A 23,102-nucleotide genomic window follows, 5' to 3' on the forward strand; every position below is an offset into this window, starting at 1 on the left:
GCCAACCACTTTTGAAAAAAAAATAGTAAAAACAAACCCTGAGGTAAAAAAAAATAGTAAAAACAATGCTTGAGGTAAAGAAATTAATAAATTAACAAAGAAATTAAAATAAAATAATTATTTAAATATAAGTTAATAAAGATTGACGTTTATAAAGTTACAAAACTTAAATATTATTAACTAATTAATTGAAACTTATGGAATATTATATAATTTAAGCCTAAAATAATATGCAGATTGGTAATTTGCAAGCGGCTCAAAGAATTATAATCGTGCGCACGATGAAAGGTTAAATCACGGTATATTTTGTTATTTTGCATGAATTATTTTCTGCTGACTCTCGTCAATATTCGAATATTTTAACTTTATAATTATATTTATTTTAGCATCATATGGACTTACTGTTATGGTGTATTATATAATGTATATATCTTTTTATACAACATTGCAAATTGATTGGTTGTTTAGATACATTAAAGTAAATTTAAGGAAGCCTACCAGTAATGCTTGCATGTTAGACAACAAATACCAAGAAAATATTCGCTATCATTTGAACGAAGTAGCGAAATATCATATAAATTTTAAAAAGTAAGTGAACAACAGCTTCATTATATATTTTTACTACTATTATCTTACAAGAAATAGTACTAACAACCATCTGAAGCTTGCCAGTATTTTTCTTTTTAGTTAAAAAAACACAGGAATCCTTTCCCAAGTTAATATGCTCCTTTTCTAACTTGGCTGCACCGTACTAAAGACGACCAATAGTCAGAAATACGTATATACGGTTGCCTTCCATCGATATACCATTTTTGGTTTTCTCTTTTGCGAGATATGCCATTACTTTTTACTTTTATTATTCACTCGCATTATCCTTTTTTACTTATATATATATATATATATATATATATATATATATATATATATATAAATATATATAAATATATATATATATATATATATATATATATATATATATATATATATATATATATATATATATTAACTTGATCAAGTGACAAAAGAAAAAATTAAAAAATATTTTTTTTTGGAACAAATTCGAGATTTTTTTCAATTTCCTATCATTAGAAATAACCACCTGACTTTCTTAGTTGTAAACTTCCTTTTTTGCTCTTATAGAAAAAAAAGTATGGGAGGGAATTTGATAGTACATTTTTGGTAATATTTTTTTAAAAGAATATATTACTTTTATTTAATAATTTTTGGTATTAAAGAACAAAAACTTAGATTGAAAAAAATACCAAAATTCGTAATTACAGCCCATCGGACGGAATTAGTTTAGCTACTAAAATTGTGCTCTAATAACGGCCTAATCTATTTTTGTACACACTGCATGTAGGTGAAAAAATATTTTCTGTAATAATTTGCAAGCAAATATTGTAACCAACGAATTTCTCAGTGCGTACTTGAAGCATTAAGGATTGCCGACCGTTCTCGAACTGATTGCGTCTCTTGATTAAATTGAACTAACTAAAACAAAATCTAAAACATGTCACCCCACCATTTGTACCTAAAAAAATGGCATAATAAATTTCTCGCTAGGATACATACGTGCATAAGTTTAACTGACTTAAACGTATTAACAAAAGGATTTCAATTTTTTGATTAGGCCGGATTTACATCACGAATTTGTATAATCCGTTAATAGGTAGTTTTTCCTTAATATATTTTTCTATTTTGTTTACGGAACTCTGACATTTTAAGCAAATAGTTGCCACGTCATGTAATGATTTCAGGTTTCTCTACCAACGCATAATTCCTGTTGTACTTAGCATAAGTAAATTTCAAATTATGTAACTGCTCATTCAAAGTTACATGACTCATTTAGAGAATTACTTCATTAGTTTTTATCGCAGAAAAGATTTTGTCTAAAGTAGAAATTTTCTTATTAAAATAAAAAGAATGAACTGTAGTGAATGAAATGTACTTATAACTCCAGGAAAACTAAATATACACTAACCATATATGCACCCTTTCTTCGCTACTGGCATGTTTCCTGGTAACATTCATTGTGATAGTTAAACGATACAAAAACATCCTTAGATTAATGCAACTCCTTTCATTAGTCTTAAGCCTTAGGTTACATTGGATGCGTAACACTAAGGGTAAGGTTACATTGGATGCCTAAACGTGCGAGTCTTTACACGTGCGCTCATGTACATCAAGGTGTCGTCAGATAATATGTTTACATTGGGCACATCTTGTGCAATAGTCTGATCCAAAATGGACGAAGAAGCAGGATGATTTTTATTTAATGGAAAACATTTGCTTAAAATATATGCTTCTAAAAAGAAAAAGCAATATTGGGTTAATGATATATATATGAGAAAAGATAAAGAAGGTGAATATGTGACCCTTCTCGAACAATTAAAGAAGCAACCAACAAAGTTTTTTGAATACCTTAGAATGTCGCCATTAACATTTGAATATTTGCTAGAAAAGCATCATAGCAGACTGGAGAAATACTCGAATTTTCGTAAATGTATCGAACCTAAACAAAAATTAATGCATCCGCACGTGTTAGCTGTTACCAGTCTACTCACAGAATCAATTATTATTTTATGTTCCTTTACGTTTTTTTTTTTATTTTTACTTTAATTGGGACTGGGTGCATTCAAGGTTATGTTTCATACGTTAAGAATATCCCGTACTGCTGTTATGGATGCGTGGAATCGATATATAGAGACTGGTGGATAAATAATTTATATAATTTATATACTTTTTAATAATTTTTTAATATTATTAAATACAAATAATTTTTTTTTTTCAACTTTAATTTAAATCGGTTTAAATTCTAGGTCTTTTTATACTCTGGGTAAAATACAAGATTCAGCAAGTTTGTTATTGTCTATAAGTGGTCTAATGATGGCAGTACCAACAACATACTTCTTACTTTCTGTAAGTAAATGATTATAATATTATGAGAGTTATCAAAATTTGTGTTAATTAATTTTTCATACGATACGAATCTTCTTCTTATTCTGCCTATCCATTATGGATGTTGGACACAAACATGGTTATTGTAACTTTATTGACTGCTGTGTTAAAAGTCCGATAGAAGTCAAGTTTAAACATTTTCATGAATTATAAAGCCAGGATATTCTTGTTCTTACTGGACCTTACGAAGCTTCGCTTCATACTATGTTTTCATACTAGTCTACTGCACTGCGTATTGTACCACCTTTTTTCCTATGTTAGAATCTTTTTTTAGAAAAACTTATTAAAAAATATTATATTATAATAAATATTAATATTATAAAAATACTATATTATAATAAATAATTATATTATAAAAATATTCTCATTTGAAAGCCATATAATCATTTAAACAATATTAATTTGTTTGAACAAATTAATTTTTGTTAATATTTTTTTACAATATGATGGTAAGAGTCAGATAAATGAAAATTATAAAAATTCTGGGGAAGAACTGCGTTGAGAATTTAATGCTCGACGTTTCGGCACCCATTTTAGAGCCATTTTCAAGAGTGATATGGTTCCGTTTGAGTTCGGGGTCTCAATATGCCTACTCTTCTTACTCGTGACGTACCAGTTTCGGGTTCTGTATAAATACAAGAACCGTCAAACGGCACTGATGTCTCAATCTGCCTACTCTTTAGTGTCGAGTGACGACCGGTCTTACCCTGTATGGCGGCTTTTATACTATCAGTATGCGCGGAAAGAATGCGCGAAAACGGTATGCGCTGACGTGGTCTAAGCTGACGTGGCCTGAGCGGTATGCGTTGGAGCGGGAGGTTGCTAAAGTAGCGGTCACCATGTTGCCGGCAGTCTTTTAGCACCATCGCGTGTATTTGAGCTGTTGGGCCGTTTTTCAATATCGATGGCCTCACGAATGATTCTCGATTTAAGGAGCGATGGTTTTTGCTTTTTCGAAATCTGTTTTGTGACCTGTCTAAATATGATGTTGGGCTAGGGCTAAGTAGTATCGGAATGTTTGACTGATAGAGAATAGTTGTAAATACGATTATGGATTCGTCGGTTTGTCTGCCCTATGGATGAACGTGGGCAACTAGAACAAGGTATTTTGTATACACCTTGGTCTTCATTGGTGATTTGGTCTTTTACGGATATGACGAGATTGGACAACTTGGAGTGAGTAGTGAAGATGGTTTCGATGTTTAGAGGAATAAGAGTTCTACTGATCTTGTCGGTGACACCTTTAATAAAAGGTCGAAATATTTGAGTTTTGTGGTAGCCGTAATAAGGCAAACACTCCACTTTCCGATCCAGCTTATACATAAGAAACAGCGACAGGGTTGCCTTATTACATATTTGACTTAAACATTGAATTGATTTAAAAAATTGTCGATCAGTGGCGCAGTTATATTGCCATTAAAAACTGGATGATGATTTTAAAAATAAAACATTAATTGACACAAATACTGGTACAAGATTTCTTAAATCCATAAAAAATTTACAGATTCGAAATTTTTTATTTGACGAAATTGTAACCCAATTTTGAATAAAACAAGATAATTTTGGCAACATCGCCATTCGTCTCTTCTCTTGAATGGTAAAATGCATATGAGACAGGTCGAATGCTATGCTATGTATTTCTTTTTGGGAGTAACTTCGTAAGTGTGAAGATAATAATTAAATATGCCGACTGTTTATACAACAGAAGAATGGGTACAAATAATAAAATGGTATTTTGGGGGTAATTCAGTACAAGAAACTATCAATTTATTTATTATGGCTTTTGAAAATGGGCTAATACCTATAGAAAAAACTTTATTGACCATTATTCATCAATTTGAAAAGTTTGGCTGTACTAATGACAGATGTAAAAAATGCTGCTCATCAGATCAACCTTGCAAAAAGGAACTTTCTCAAGACAGAGAAATTAGAGAAATTCAACTTTGTGCATTGGCTGACGATAGCAACTTAAGTTGCTATCGTCAATTCCTCGTAGACACTTTGTCTCAGAACCAGCAACTTCATGTAGAGTCCTACGTTGCCATGTTATCAAATCCACTGGTAACTCTAACATCTTAACATATAAGATCTCATAATGGAAAATAAATTTAAACCAATAATTTCCAAAGGGTTTTTACCCAGATATTAAGTGGCTCAATACATGTACACCTAGACACTGATGATGGAATATGGATTCCGAAAACGTTTTGTTGTTTTGATATAGCCCGATTGGGTTTTTTAATTGTATACCTTTTATAACGGATTTTAATAATTTTTTTTAATCTAATTTTAATACCATAAAACACGGTGCATCGGCTCCTTTATATGCAAAAAAATGACAAACTTTTATATGGTCTATTTTTGTTGTGCAAGATTTTAAAGAATTTCAATTTTTTAAAAAAGATCAAAATTACTATGCGAAATCTAGTAAATTTATTTTAATGAAATTTTGTAAACTGTTATCGTACAGAAAATTTAATTGTTGTTATTTTATGTCATTACGAATTTTCCTTTAAGTGAATCATTTTAAAGTTATAAGTTTTAAAGTTATTATAAAATAATTAAAACAAAAACATGCCAATAAATTTTACCTTTATTATTGACTCGCATTAAACTTTTCTATTTGTTTTAAACTTTTTATCGTTTGGTTTTTCTTTCTCAGGTAGCTGTAGCTTCCTCCGTGGGTATTGTTACTTGTTGCCCTGAAGACCACTATGGTCTTCTAACTCTATTGCCACAAATTGGTCGCATTGATCCTGTAGTGATCTTTTCCCATGTTAACATGCTCCTTTTATAAAAAATTCCTTTATAAAATTTATATTATTATAAGAAAAAAAACTCTGCCTGCATAAGTAGCTCTATAACCGATACAGTTGTTCCCAAGCCTGAATAAAAGAGGAGGGATAAAAGAGTAACAGCTCTAAAAAAAACCAGGGTTTAACTGGCCCCGTTGATAGCACGCTGTAAGGACTCCTTGTCTAGGATTACAGACGAAGGGTAGATGATGCCCTTAAAAGGAGAAAAACTCCAAAATTAAACCCTGGCCCTTCAAGTCGGGGGTTGAGGCATCGAGCTAACACCCCGTTACTCAGAAAAAAATTTAAATGGTAAAAAACTCAGCAAAATGCCTCGTAATAAATCGATCAATAAACAACGACTTACGCTACGAAAAAGGAGTATGAATTTCGGAACTTAAAACGTGAAAGGTTTAAGACCTAAAATAAATGAAATAATGTATGAAATGAGTAATCTGAAATTGGACATCACAGTAATCACCGAAACAAAAAGAAAGGGCCAAGGATCAGAAAACATTAGAAAATATGATCACTTCTACAGCGGGGTATCAAAGGAGAAAAGAGCTCAACAAGGTGTTACCATATTAATACGTAAGAAGCTAAGGAAATACATAACCACTTGGGAGGCCATAAACGAGAGAATGATAAAAATGAATCTTACGATTGGAGGACACAAATGCACTATCTTGGGTGTACGTGCCATAAAGGATGAGGCACCAGCTAACATTAAAAACGATTTTTTTGAGAAATTAAATTTAGAGGTTGCAAAAGTCCGCACATCTCGAGAAATTTTCATCTTGTGAGACTTAAACAGCAGAACTGGAAAAAAAACCCATACCGCAGTTATATGCCAATTCGGAAATGACCACGTAAATAATAATGATATTATTCATAATATGCATTATGCAAACAAAATGAAATGAAAATTGCAAATGGATTGTTTCAACACAGAGACATACACAAATACACATGGACGCAAAATAAAAGAGGGTTAAAATCAATCATAGACTACACAATCATAAGACAAAAGACAAATATGATTGTACAAGATATAAGAAAATTGAGAGGAGCTACCTGTGAAAGCGATCATCACTTATTAAAAGCTAAGATCACATTTGGAGTAAATAAACCTAAAGAAGAAAATAAAGAAGCGAGAACGAAATACAGAGGGGGTATAACCTAATTAGCTTGGAACAAGAAAGCGTGAGAGAATTATACAGAAATAGATTAAATCAAAAGTTGGAAAATAAACAATTTAATAATAATGAAGAACATTACACTCACATAAAAAGGTGTCTCCAGGAGGCAGCAACAGAAGCCATTGGATACCAAATCCAGAATCAAAGAAAACTTCCATATTGGTTTGACGAAGAAATAGAATAAGAAATGAAAACGAAGAAGCACAGAAAGTTGGAGAGTCTTAAAATCTTTACGACAAGATCAGAAGAGAGACAGTGTCAACAGTAACAATGGATGACTGGGACCAATATTTTGAGAAACTCCAAAGGGAAGACATAAAAATATAAATATTTTAAGTGCGCCTATACGAATAACAACGAAAGAAGTGGAAAATGTATGTAGATCTCCAAAAAATAACAAAGCACCGGATCCAAGTAACATCATTGCAGAGTTAATTAAACATGGTACAACCAAACTATATACAAGTTTAGCCAAACTGTTTCAAAACTTCATTAATGGAATGATAACCCCAGAGGAGTGGAAGACATCATTCATATCCACTATAAACAAAAAAGGCAGAAAGGATAAATGTGAAAATTACAAAGGCATTGCCGTGACAAACTCGATCAGTAGAATATATGAAAAAGTAATTAAAAACAGAATAGAAAACGAAAATAAAGACTTAGAGGCTAAGGAACAGGCAGGATTTAGGGCAAGTAGACCTACTGTTGACCATTTGTTTTGCTTTACACAGATTATTAAAAAGAAAATAGCCGTTAATCGAGAAGTAGATTTATTGCATGTAGACCTAAGAAAGGCTTATGATAGCGTACCACATTATAAATTATGGGAAGCGTTAGAGAAGATAAACATAAGCATGAATTTAATAAATGCGACAAAGGAACTGTACGCTAATGCTAACTAAAAGGTAAAGGTTGGAAATAATCTGTCAAGCGGATTCCAAATAAATAAAGGCCTTAAGCAGGGTTGCTGTCTCTCCCCGACATTATTTAAAATTTATCTAGAACAAGCTCTAAAACTGTGAAAGCGCAAATGTAGAAATATGGGAATGCCGATTAACAACAAAAGCATAGAAACATAGAAAATTAATCACGGAGTATAGAAAATGGGGACTTGAAGTCAATATCCAAAAAACCGAGTATATGTGTATAGGCGGGAAACAACAGGACCTCATATTGGAAGATGAAGAAGTTATCAAACATTGCAACATATAAATTTTTAGGTATGATCATCACAAAAGAAGACAACGAAAACGACACAATTGAGGAGAAAAATAACAAATCAAGAAAAGCAATCTTCCTTCTGAATAGTATCCTTTGTGATTAATCAATCTCTAATAATAACAAGCACAAGATATATAACACAATAATTAAAAGTATAATTACCTACAGTAGTGAAGTATGGAAAATAAAGAAAAGATACAAGAGAAAACATGAGGCAAAGGAAATGGATTTCTGGAGACGTTCAGCTGAAAAATCTAGACTAGAAAGAGTAACTAACAACAGAATAAAAAAAATTATGGAAGTAAAACATACAATAGTCGACGATATTGGTACCCAACAACTCAGATGGTACGGTCATGTACAGAGAATGTCTGAAGAACGTCTCCCAAAACAAGTCTTAATGTGGACCCATCACGGTAGAAAAAAAGAGGAAGACCCCGCTATAGTTGGAGAGAATGCATCAATAGAGAAATGAAAGACAGAGAGATAGAAGACGACTTATGGATAAATCGGGGTGAGGCTTTTAGAGGTGAAAATTTGCTTCATGCTAGTGAACGATGCTCTTGCCTTTTCGGGCCTGTTCTTTACATTTGGCTTTTTTAACTTTACTTCAAACTTATATACCACCGGATTGTGGTCTGATGCTACGTCCGCACCCGGGTAAGTTTTTACGGCTTTGATGGAGTTTCTAAACCTGATTGGTGCAGCGATATAATCTATTTGATTTCTGATTATTTTACCAGGTGAATCTGCCGGTGATTTCCAGGTACAGAGTCTACGGTGCGGGAGCTTAAAGAGAGTGTTAGTAAGTACTAGGTTGTGTTCTTGGAAAAATTGAACTAGACGATCTCCTCTTTCGTTTCTTTCACCAAGTCCGAAATTTCCCACTACCTTTTCTGTTTTGCCTCGTCATACTTTCGCGTTGAAATCTCCCATTATAAGTGTTATTTCATTATTTTTGGTTGCTTTAATTAAGATTTCTAGTTGTTCGTAGAAGTCTTCCATTATTGTTTCCTCTTTGTCAGCTGTAGGTGCGTATATCTGTATTATGCTCAAATCAAATGGGGACGCATACAGCTGTAAAAGAATCATTCGATCTGATAGTGCAATGTAGGATTTTATTGACGATTTTAAACGAGGTGCAACGATTATTCCAACTCCATGATTGTGTTTAGGGGTATCGTTACCAGAGTAGTACATTGCATGGTCTAGGATATTACATTCTCCCGAGTTGGGCCAGTGAGTTTCACTGATACCCATTATATCGATTTTGAGTCGCTTGACTTCTTTTACGATGTTATGTGCTTTGTCACTTTCGTACATACTTTTAACGTTCCAGGTGGCGATTTGTAAGCATCTCAATTTAGGTGTTTTACTCTTCAAAATTGTTTTGTTGTTGCAAGGATTTCGCATGATGTCGACCTGGGAGGCCTTGCATTCTGAGTTTAAGTATCCTCCCTTGCCGGATCTTGACTTCCGAAGTCCATGATCAGTAACATATTCCTTATCACTACCGAAAGCCATGATAATTTTCCTGGGGAAATCCATAGGGATCTTTAATGTAGTGGTTTCCCCTTGCCTTCTACATCCTTATGCCGTTGGCCAAATTTTGGTTCATTCGCCTTCGGAGCCGATTTCTCAACTCCAGGACAAAAGAGTGCCCTACCACTTACCAACTCATCCGCCCGAAGCCGTTGGTCAGCAAGTGGGGGATAGCTTATACCGGCAATTGCTTGGTAAAATTTTCGCCATATCTGGCTACCCTCACTTAGTTTAACCTGCAGACCAATGCAGTTGCCCGGGGTGTGGCACGTGGAGCCATAAGTGAGAGTTAGCTGTCTTATGAGGACCAGTTATTAAGAACCATCTCCCGTCTATGACGCTCGATGTGGTCGTTCCGATAAAAGGTGCTACCTCTATAACACAACTCTACACCCCAACTGGTTGATAGCAACTGATTAAAATGAAGGTCATTTTAATCCATTTATAAACTTTAACTCAAAGGTTCGTTATTACTTTGAATTTTGGTTTTTTTATAATGTATATAAATATACTTATAAACATTACTAATATTAACTTATTATAATCTTTTATTGTTTATCCAAATCTTGATAATTCAATTGGCTCTCAAATTTGATCAATAACATTATTTTTTTAAAAATTTTGAATAAAATCCTTTATAAAAAGGTATATAAAAAACCCAGTTGGGCTATGTTAAATTGGCAAAACGTTTTCGGAATAAGTATTCCATCATCAGTACCAAGTTAATACATGGATGTAGTTGCTTTATTGAAGTCCTCGTAGACATACCGTCTCAGGACTTGCAACTTATTGCAGAGTCATATGTCACCATGTTACCAATCCAACGGTAACTTTACCATCTAAATTGTAAAACAGACATTATGTAAACTAAATTTCAATTAGCAATTTTTAAAGGGTTTGTAACCCCATATTTAGTGGCTACATCCATGTATTAACTTGGTACTGATGATGGAATACTTATTCCGAAAACGTTTTGCCAATTTAACATAGCCCAACTGGGTTTTTTTTATATACCTTTTTATAAAGGATTTTATTCAAAATTTTTAATATATGGTATACAGCCAAACACAGGAACTTAGTTTCCTTGTGGATTTTATTATTTTTTTAGTTGAATAACATCATATTTTATAATTTATCGTAGTTACTTTGCTATTATTTTAATAATATCCTAACGTTATTACACCTAGTAATAACCTAACGTTAATACTCCAAAGTGACTTCCTAAAAAAATAAATGCAATTTGTTGATTAATATTATCACATAAAACTGTTTGTAGGACATGGAATCAAATAATAAACTAAAAGCGTTTGTGGCTATGATATACGGAATTTTGGTTTTCTTACTTTTGAGCATAAAATGTCAAAATATAACAGATGCGGTAAGTAGAAAAACTTAAAAATGCATATCGGATCAACATTAGTCATTCATTCCGATATTTTGTTTGTTAGATACCTATCTTAATTTGACCCTAACCAAATTTACCACACGAATTCAATATTCTTAAAATTTAATCCTTTTTTTATTTTGTGGACCTAGTTGACATAGTTTATTTTATAACATTATTCCTATGCATTATTTATTATGAGTTAAGCCCCCAACCTCATCTATGTATGGGCAAGTAAACTCAAAATCGTCACCTTTTTTTTGGCAACTGCTAAAAACTCCCTTGGTTGTGGATGTCTCTTTCCTCGGTATAAGACGAGAGCCAAGATTCTAAAATGACTGATTATGAAAGACTCAGGTTTATCAATCTTTGTCGAAACAGGTGCTAATTCGGTATTAAAATAAATTGTAGATTTTTGAGTTTGAATTTACCTTTATTTTGTTTGATAACAGTTGCAAAAACACTGTTATTTTTACAAAACTTGTACAAAGTACTTAATTAAAAATTTAACTTCTTGCTATGAAATTATTATGATAATATGATTATGATTATAATTTATGAAATTATTGTTTAACGATATTGTAACCGTCATTAAAGGACTTTTTGGCGACGGTAATGAATGTCAATGGGCAATTTTTATCGTCTTCTAATTTTTATGTTCGAAGCAATAAAACATTTTTTGTCATAGATTTTAAGAAACCTTTTAGTAGAATATAGAGACAAGAAATAGAAATGTGTGTGATTTATGATTATAAAAATATGACTACTTCAAATCATACAAAATGATAAAGGAAGTCACTAATATAAAGAAAAAATTCACAACAACTCTAGTAGATGATAACAACCAAATAGTATTTAGTACCGAAAATGTAGGAAGTATATGGGGAAAATACATCGAGGATCTGTTTGATGACGAGAGAACAGAACCACCAATGAATATAGTACAAGACACAATACTTGATTAACTTGATTAACATCGGAAGTTACAAAAACAATCAATACGGCAAAGCCACAAAAGGCCTCAGGTCCAGATGAACTATAATAATATGTAGAGATAATAAAACTTATCAATGAAGAAAATCTTCAGTCCTTAAAACTACTACTTAACAAAATATACACCACTGGAATTTTTCTAGAAGACTGGCTTAGATTGACATTTATACCTATACCCAAGAAAAATGTATATATGTTCACAGTTCAGATTAATTAGCCTGATGAGCCATTTTCTGAAAATTTGACTCAAAATTGTACATCAACGTATATACAGAGAATACGAAAGAAATCTGAGCAACAATCAATTGGGATTTTGTATGGGGTTTGGTACAGGGGAGGCATTATTTGGCCTCCAGAAATTACTACAAAAATACCGAGATCAACGAAAAGACGTGTTTTTCTGTTTTATCCTCTACGAAAAAGAGTTTGATCGAGTAGAACACACAAAACTCATAGAAACCTTAACACAACATGGTATAGATCATAACACGCTGGCCCTTTAAAAACATATATTGGGATCAAATGGCGTCGATTAAAATAAACAATCGTATGACAGCAGAAATGTCAATAAAAAGAGGAGTTCGTTAGGGCTGTGTACTTTCTCCACTATTGTTTAATATATATTCCGAAAATATATTCCAAAATGCCCTCGAGCACATTGAAGAAGGAATAAAAATCAACGGAGAATATGTAAACAACTTAAGATACGGATTACGTCATTATTGCGGACAGTGCTGAGGGTTTACAACGACTTTTAACTGCCATAACCAAAGAGAAAGATAACTTGGGGCTGAATATAAACACAAATAAAACAAAAGTAATAGCCGTTATACGTGCACCAAATGCCGACATTAATATTCGTATCTAAAACAAACACATGGAATCCGTTAAAAAATTCTGGTATCTTGGTGGCTGGATAACAAACGATCTTAACTACGAAGTTGAAATACGTGCTCGTATAGAGTTTGCTAGGTCCGCTTTCAAAGAATAAAAAAATTCCTAATAAACTGTTTCTTTTCGTTGGATATCCGACACCAATTTGTAAAAACATTCATTTATTTCATATTGCTATATCAAGCTGAAACATGGACTTTCGGAATCATAAGTATGGGACCTGTAGAAGCCTTTGAGATGTGGGTTTTTCGAAGGATGCTGAAGATCTCTTGGACAAAGCACGTGACCAACAACAAGGTGCTGAGAAGAATGGGGACCGAAAGAGAAATCCGTAATAATGTAAAAACCAGAAAAACGAGTTATCTAGGACATATTTATAGAGGAATAAAGGTACAACTTCCTACCACTGATAATGGAAGGAAAAGTGGAAGGAAAAAGAGGTTCAGGAAGAAGAATATGCTCCTGGCTGAAAAATGTAAGAGACTGGACAGGCATGTACATACATTCGATACTAAGAACAGTTCAAGATAAAGGGCAATTTGCTGTAGTTATAGCCAACCTTTTTTAATGGAGAATGCACCTTAAGAAGAAGTGTGATTTTTGGCCTAAAGTTACATATTACAAATGATAAAAAATAAAAAACAAGAAATAGATATAACAATAAAACACTGAAAACTTTGTTTTCAAAACTTTTCAGTGTTTTATTGTTAGATAAAATGAATTTCCATCAAGTAACGGTCGAATCCATCAATTATTTAAATAGATATAAAGTTACAACGCAGGCATAAAGGTTCTACACAAATTACCTGTTTTTGCGGCGAATCAAGTTTTTAACGAGTTAACGAGACTGACCTAAATAAACGGATTGTACAAAAAATAAGTCGTAGATGCAGGTGTAGGTATATTGAAAATAATTTAGACAAGGCGAAAAGCTCGAGTTCGTTCGAAAAAATATTCAATGAGATTATTTTACATAACCACTTTCATGGGATATCCAAAAATAAGGTTAAAGAGGTCGCCCAGGCAAAATGTTGTTCAAATTTTTTTAACCAATTTTTTTTTTTAATTCTAACAATAAATTTTTTTTAGCTCGATAAATTTTTTTTTATTTGGATCATTTAGAACAAAATAAGTCTGTTTTAGTTTTCTTGGAAATTTGATCGTTTTCGTGTTATAAATAATCTAAACCTAAGAAAAACGCAAAATTGCGATTTTCAAGGCTCAAAAACAAAAGTGTAAAACATTATTTTTGAATTCACCAAGAACATAAATTTAAGTTCAAACCTTGTTCTATCATTTCATAATAAGTATTTTGAGCCTATTTCATTATAAAACATTGTTATTCAATCGTTAGTGAAGCGCTTATGACAGGATGGGCGCTAGAGCTGCGGCGTGTATAAGAGATAGAAACTAGATCTAGGACACACATTTTTGCTGCTTTAAATTCTCATTCTACGAATGACCACTTGCCCTGCCATAGGCGTTTCATTATGAATAAAAAAAACAATGATTATTTATACACCAAGGGTGCTATTAATATAAATTACGCCCGAAGAGCAACATAATCAAGCCAGAGAGCCTTTAGGCTGAGCAGTAAAACTTGGGTTTAATTAAAATAAAAATATATTTGAAACAAACTAATAACTAAATAAAATTATGTTCGAGATAATATGTACAAAATTTAAATGCCAACCCTTCGGCGACGGTATCGACGCATAGCTCGATGACCACACTGTTTAAAACCTACAAAAATAAAATATAATTATTACAGTATACTCCATTTATAACGAACACGGTTATTACGAGATTTCGCTTATAACGAGGTACATTAGATGTCCCGTAAAATTTTTGTTTACCTATAAACCTCTCTAGCAAGGCCAATTAGGATGTAACAAGAAAAAATAAGATCGAAAAACGTGTTTTTTTCGTTGTTGGCCCTGCCGTGGTTATAAATAAATACCCTTTTTAACTGCCGCCCGCAATAAACTTCTTTTGTTTAATCTACCGACCAATATTGTGTTGTAGGAAATTTACAATTTATGATTCACAAGTGTCAGTGTAGGGGTTTGACCATTCGAACCAATAAACTACGTAAAGAGGTTTAAAAACATGACAAATAAAACAAATTTCACCAGCTATATATTTTGCAGTTGTTTTTGCCGTAGATGTTTACGGTTTTTCCTGATTGTGCTTTCGCGTCTTGAAAGTTGTGTTGTAGAGTACATAGTCACATAGATTACATATTATGACTTTTAAAAGAAAAGCATTTATTAACTTTAGAAGAAAAAATTAACATCCTTAAAGATGTTGAGAACGGTAAGAAGAAAGCAGAAGTTTGTCGTGAAAGAGGAATTTCAAGTTCCACTCTATCTACCATGCTCAAAAATAAACACAAGATTTTCGAAGCAGGTTTGTCTTTTTCCGGTAAATCGAAAAAACTACGTGCCACAACTAATAAAGAACTCGATACTGCAATGGTCAAATGATTTACCGTAAACAGGGCTGCGAATGTTCCAATAAGTGGAACACTGCTTCAAAAAAAAGCAAGACAGTTTTTGCAGGCGGTATGTGGTGATCAGAATTTGAAATCATCGAGTGGGCGGATAAGCCGTAAGGCCAGGCACGTAATTAGGTATGGAAAAATATGCGGTGAAGCGAAGAGTTTTTTTAAAGAAGTCACCGACAACTGGTTAAAGTCATGGCCTACAAAAAGAAAAAAAAGTGACGATAATGTTTTCAATGCTGACGAGCTGGGACTTTTTTTTAAACTTACTTCAGATAAGACCCTCAAATTTAAAAATAAACGTTGTATAGGTGGCAAGTAATTAAAACAAAGGATAACTGTACTCGCGTGTGCCGACATGTCCGGTTCCGAAAAAGGGAGGTTAGTTGTCATTGGAAAATTTCAAAACCACGTTGTTTCAGAGGTGTGAATCAGCTGCCTGGCGCATATAAATTTAATAAAAAATCATGGATGACAGCACAGATTTTTAGTGGAGAACTTTTGAAGTAGGACAGAGAGTTGGGACATCGAAAGATTCTTTTAATTTTTGACAATTGTACAGCCCATCCGAAAGTTAACGGTTTAAAAAACATTCAACTTATTTTTTCACCCTCAAATTGCACATCTCTTCTGCAACCGATGGATCAGGGCATCAAGTTCCTTTAAAATTCACTACAAAAAACTTTTAATTAAGCGTATCCTGAATAATGTGGAAAACCGTAGTGAATTCCCTGTTACTTTAATAGATACCATAAATTTCATCCACAAAACATGGACACTCTGTATGGACACTGTGGATAAAAAAACATCAGAATATATGTCGGTTATGCGAGGTGAACAGAGACTGAGGTAGAAAACGAAGAAGATGAATATTCTATAGCAGGGTAGTTGAGGTTACAACAGCAAGGTCAAGAACTAACTCAACTGAACAATGAAAACGAGTTTGCTGAATTCATTGCCATTGATGATGACGTCATTGTTTGTGATCTTCCGACGGATAGTGAAAGTGATGAAGATGAAAAAGACAATCGCAGTGAATCTACGCAAGAAGGTCCTAATAGATAAGATATATATATATATATATATATATATATATACAAGGATTTCCACAGTTTTCACTGTATTCCTTCACTCAACCGTTTTCTCCAATTTTTCCTGTTTAGCCAGTCCCCTTCCTGTAGGTTTCTTCTACTCATTGCTTCGTCCACCTCATCTCTGAAAGATCTTCGGGGTCTGCTTCTCTTTCTTCTTCCTATCGGGCTCCACTCTGTTATTCTATTTATCCACCGATTTTGGTCTGCTCTTCTGACATGTCCGTACCAGGTTAACCTCTTCTGTTCGATGTAGTCTAGTATGTCGGAGTTCATGCCCATTCTCCTCCTAATCTCCATGTTATTTATCCTATCTCTTCTTGTTACTCTGCAGCTTCTCTTTAGAAATTCCATCTCTGTTGCTCTTATTTTGTTTTTGGTTTTCTTATTTATTGTCCAATTTTCACACCCATAAGTGAGGATACTTCTTGTCATGGTATTATATATTTTTTTCTTTGTTTTCATGCTGATGTTCTTATCCCATAGTAACGGGTTCAATTTTCGTATGCAGTCTCTTGTTTGTCCTAGTCTATTTTTTATATCTTCCTCCGTTGTTCCTTTGTTTGATATTATGAAACCCAAATACTTATACTTGTCTGTTCCTTTGATTTGTTTACCTTCGTCTATTTCCAGCTGTTTTATTTCTGTATTCTCCGTTGTTAGGTATTCAGTTTTCTTTAGGTTTATTTCCATCCCATTCTTTGTATATTCCTGCTCCAGTTTTCTCATCATAAAACTGAGGTCATCCTCGTCTTGTGCGATCACAATTTGGTCGTCGGCAAAACTTAGCGTATATAGATATTCGTTCCTTACTGGTATACCCATTCCTTCGCACTTTCTTTTCCAGGAATATTTTGAACAGGGTGGGGGATGTGGAGCAACCCTGTAGTAGTCCCTTTGTCGTCTTAAATGGACTGCATATTCTATTGCCCGTTTTGATAGCTACTTCGTTATTCTTGTAGAGTGCTTTTACCGCGTTTATTAATCTTCGTGGAACTTCGATGTTTTTCATTGCTTCCCATAGCTTGGTTCTAGGTATTGAGTCATATGCCTTCTTAAGATCAACAAAAGTCAGATGGACGGATCTATTTTTGGCCATTCTTTTTTCTATTAGTTGTTCGACCGTGTAAATGTGATCTAAGCATGCTTTCCCCGCTGTGAAACCTGCCTGGTCTTCTCCGATTTTATCTTGTACATATATTTCTAATTTTTCCTTTATGGTCTTTCCATACAGTCTGCCTATAGACGATATAATGCTGATTCCCCGATAGTTTTCGCAGTTTTTTCTATTTCCTTTCTTGTATATTGATGTCATATATGCTTGGGTCCATTCTGCCGGTAAGTCTTCTCCATTCAGTGCTCTCTCAAACATTTTATGTATCATACGGAATAACTTTTCCGATCCGTTTTTTATCAATTCATTTGGTATTCCGCCGGGACCTTCTGCTTTTTTGTTCTTTAGAGTTTTGATCGTTCTTTTTACCTCTGCTAGGCTTAATTTTGATTTCGTCATGTGTGTAGATTTCTATTCCGTCTATTTCTGATTGTTTGAATTCGGGGCGGTCTTCGGTTAGCAATTTTTTATAGTATTCTTGCCATTCGTTTTCTTTGATTTGACCGATCTTGATTTTCTCTGTCTTATTTCTTTGGAGCGATTTTAAGAGGCGCCATGACTCTGAATTTCTCGTTCCTCCTATGTGCTGTTCTATCTCTGTGCATGTTTTTTCCCATTTTTCATTTTTTTCATTTGCTACTTTTCTTTTCACTTCTTTATTTTTTTTTTCTGTATAGTTCCAAGTCCTCATAGTTTTTTGTGTTCAGGTATTTTATAGGAAGTTCTTTTTTCTCTTTTATGCATGTTAGTGTGTCTTCGGTTAATTTCGTAGTTTGGTGGGTGTATTTTTGGTCTCCAAGAGTTTCTAGGGCTGCTGTCTTCATGCAGGTTTTTACGTGTTCGTATGTTTGTTCTAATGATTCATACCGAAACTCTTCTAGCTTTTGGTCCAATCTTCGCTTATATAGGTCTTTTATTGAGTCTTCTTCTAATAAATTGATTTTGAATTTCTTTTCTTGTGTTGAGCACGTATTGACAGGTGTAGCCGGAGCCGTAACTTGGTCAGACTCTCCCTGGGTCGGTTTCTGTTGGGTCCATATGAAGGGGAATTCCATCCAAGCGATTACTAGTTTGTGATCTGTGCCGCATTCTGCGCCTCGCTTTACTCTCACGTCTTTTATTTTTATCGAGCTTTCGTGGTTTACTATAACATAATCAATAATAGACCTCAATTTTCTTGTTTCTTGTGTCCAAGTGTATTTGTGTATGTCTTTATGTTTGTAGAAGCCGTTTGTGATCTTTAAGTTGTTTATTTCGCATAGCTCAATCAATCTCTCCCCGTTATCGTTCATTATATCTTCTCCAAATCTACCAACTGTTCTGTCGTTTTCTTTTCTTCCTGTTCTTCCATTTAGGTCACCGGCGATAATTATTTCTTGGTTCTTCTTTCTCTTTTCGATTTCTTCTTGCAGTTGTTCTATGAATTGTTCTTTTTCTGCAATTGAGCTGTCTTCTGTTGGACCGTATACTGCTAGTAAAATAATTTGTCTTCCGTATACTTTTAAGTTAAGCTTGGCAATTCTTTCGTTTATTGGTTCCCAGTTTTCGATTGCGTGTTCCCATTTCTTTTTCAGTATAATTGCAATTCCTGCTTTTGCCCTTTCTTTCTTATCTATTCCGCTCCAACAGTGAATGACTTCTCCCATTTTTTCGGTACCGTTTCCTTTCTTTTTCGTCTCAGTCATTATCATTATATCTAGTTTCATTCTTTCAAATTCCGCTATTACCTCTTTGTCTTTTGTTCGCCATCCTTGTACGTTCCATGTGCCGAGTGCGAGTTTTCTCTGGCTTTTCTTTCTTTTTGTTGTTGTTGTTTGGTTGAGTTTTGAAGCTGGGCTTCTTTCACTTAAAGCAAAACTGCCCCCCCCCCGTATCCGATGGGGCTCCCTCCTTCAGAGGTGTGGGTTACCACCCGGGGATTAATCTTTGTTTTTTTCATTTTGCCCTTTGTTTTTCAGCCCTTAAGGTTTTTTCTATGTGCCAGGTTGCTAACGCCTGACGCCAAAACCCCCTTTTGGAGGACCTAGTATTCAGCCGCCCACTCTGGGTCAGACGCTGTTCGTAGCCGTCCACTCTGGATCAGCCGCTACTATTGATTTTATACAATCCCTAAAATCCAGGGATGTCACTTCCGCCATCCACGCCGTACCGAAGATCTTCTCCGCCGTGCCTACCGTTGTGGTGTTCACCTGTATCCCTAGGCAGGGGTCCGTGTTATACCCCACAGAACTGGGTCCCAACCTGAACTTAGTCATCTATTCACTCCGGCCTACTAAAGTGATAGATGTCCACCCCCGCGGCTTGGACGCGCCAGGTTGGAGTTACCCACGTGAGCGACAGAGAAGATGACTCTGTGCTCCGTGAGCCGAGTTAATGGGCATGTATGATTCCATACCCAAAAGTAGATACCCAATAGATAAGATGTGAAAAGTACTTTAAACGGTGTAAGAAACTTTATCCAAAGATAAAATCCAAATGAAAAAGCATACAACTGTTTCATATCTTTAAAAACTATGATAGACAGAATGGTACTGGACAATTTTTAAAGCAGTCAAAAATTACAAACCTCTTCCAATTGCAGAAGCAATAGTTTATGTTGTCCTTGAAAATACGCCTTATACATTATGTAGTTGGAAAAAAATGTAAGTACAGATTTTTTGTTTTAACGTATATCTTTGACAATAAAAGTAAACAACTCTTTTTTTCAAAAACGTCATTCAAACAATATTTAGCATCTTATATTGCTCCTAATAGCTTTACTATAGGAAGTTCATGTTTCAGAAAACTACCTACTCATATGTGTTCACAGTTTTATTGTTGTCTGATATAACGAGATCGGCTTATAACGAGGTAATTTGTCTGCCATTTCAGTTCTCGTTATAGAGGGAACCTATTGCATTACCCAATTGAAATGAAAAGTACGGTGAGTTAATATACACGCAGTAAAGAAAATGATGGACGGTTTATGGGAAAACAAATTGATCAACACTCGTTCGGGCGAGGAGCTGGAAATGACTAATCAACACTTAACCACAGAATAGTTCTATCTCAGATCGACATTTTAAGACTGATAAGGAACTGGCAATAGATCAACACTCAAGCAGAAGCGGTTGGCTTGCAGTCGACTAGTTGTTTACAGTTCAACACTCTGATATAACTCGATTTTTAAGCAAGAAATTTAATTTATATATATATATATATATATATATATATATATATATATATATATATATATATATATATATATATATATTAGGGATTCTACAGTATTCACTGCCTTCCTTCGCTCAACCGTTTCCATCTCTCTCTGTTGTTCCATTTTCCATTGTTTAGGCCTCTCTTACTCATGGCGTCGTCTACATCGTTCCTCCAGGATTTTCGGGTTCGTCCTCTTTTCCTCCTTCCTATGGGGCTCCATTCGGTTATTCTCTTTATCCATCTGCTGTCGCTAGTTGTTCTTACATGTCCATACCACTTTAATCTTTTTTGTTCTATATATGTTAGTATGTCTGTTTCTATTGATGTTCTTTACTTTATTTTACTTGTTTATAATCCAATTTTCAGCCCCATATGTCATAATACTTCGCACTGTTTTATAAATCTGCGTTTTTGTCTTCATATTTAGGTGTCTATCCCACCATACTGAGTTAAGTTGTCGGATTGCTGTTCTTGTTTGTCCTAATCTTTGTGTAATTTCTTCTTCTGTTGTTGCCTTTTTCGTGATTATAAACCCCAGGTATTTGAATTTATCCTTTCCTTTGATTGTTACGTTGTCATTAATCTGTAGTTCTTCTATGTCTTCTTCACTTGTAGATAGGTACTCTGTTTTTGCGAGGTTAATATCTAGGCCAGCCTTGGTATATTCTTCTTGTAGTTTCTTCATCATGTAGCTGAGGTCGTCTTGGTCTTGTGCAATCACTACCTGATCGTCTGCAAAGCTTAACGTATATAGGTATTCGTTCCGTACCGGTACTCCCATGCCTTCGCATTTTCTTTTCCATGTAGTCAAGGCTTTTTCTAAGTATATTTTGAATAGGGTTGGAGATGTGGAACAACCCTGCAGGAGTCCTTTTGTTGTGGTGAAGTCTCCTATGATTCTTGCTCCCATTTTAATGGACACTTTATTTTCTTTATATAGAGCTTTTGTAGCTTCTATGAGCTCCGTCTTTATTTCTAATTTGTACATTGCCTCCCATAGTTCTGACCTTGGTACAGAGTCATACGCCTTTCTCAGGTCCACAAATGCCAAGTGTATATCTCTATTTTTTGCTTTTTTCTTTTCCAACAGTTGTTCCAGTGTGTATATGTGGTCTATGCATGATCTTCCTGCCGTGAAGCCTGCCTGATCCTCCCCGATTTTGCCTTTTATCGGTTGCTCTATCTTTTCTCGCAGTATCTTCCCATATAATCTTCCTATTTATGATATTACGCATATTCCTCTGTAGTTTTCGCATCGTTTTCTATCTCCTTTCTTAAATATAGATGTCATATATGCCTCCGTCCATTCCTTTGGGAGCTGTTCTCCATTTATGGCTTTCTGAAATATCTATTGTATCATCCGGTGTAATTTTTTTGATCCGTATTTTATAAACTCAGGTGAGATGCCTCCAGGTCCTGGTGCTTTCTTATTTTTGATTGCTTTTATGGCCGTTCTCATTTCCCTATCTGTTATTTCTATTTCGTGTTGTGGGAATCTGCTTCGTCTTCGCCTGTTTTCTTTTCCAATGAATTGTGGTCTTTGTTCTGTTAATAGTTCCTTGTAGTAGTCCTTCCATTCTTTGTCCTGTATATTTCCCAATTTAATTTTTTCTTTTGAGTTTTGTTTCAATTCTCTCAGTACTTTCCATGACTGCGAAGTTCTTGTACCTCTTATATATGTTTCAATATTTAAGCAGATTCTTTCCCATTCTTCATTCTTTTGCTGTGTTATTTGTTTTTTCACTTCTCTATCTTTTTCTCTATATTCTTTATAAACTTCGTCGTTGTTTGTAGTCAGCCATTTGTTGTACGTGTGGGAGTTTTGAGTAGAAGAACTTCAATACGATATCCTAACCGATTAATGCAGGTTAGCGTGAGTCGCTTTTTTCCTACTTTCTCCAATGACTTATCCACTAATCTGAAATTCGATTCTCAGTCGTAAGAGTGTGTGTACAAATCATTAAAGGGATGTGGCGATGGCTGGCGATGCACATCGTTACAAGTGACATCATGCTACTACTTTATTTTATTGGCTAAAAATTTAAATCGTTACTAAAATATTATGTAGATACTATAGCAATCTTTAATAAATTAGAACAAGTAACTTTAATTATAATTGTTGTAACATTTAAATCCATCCAACTCGGTAAATAATTATTTTTTTTTATTACAGACCTCTAAAATAACTGAAAATCTTTATAAGTGCC

Source organism: Diabrotica undecimpunctata, chromosome 1 (genome assembly GCF_040954645.1).
Source record: "Diabrotica undecimpunctata isolate CICGRU chromosome 1, icDiaUnde3, whole genome shotgun sequence".
Lineage (NCBI taxonomy): Eukaryota > Metazoa > Arthropoda > Insecta > Coleoptera > Chrysomelidae > Diabrotica > Diabrotica undecimpunctata.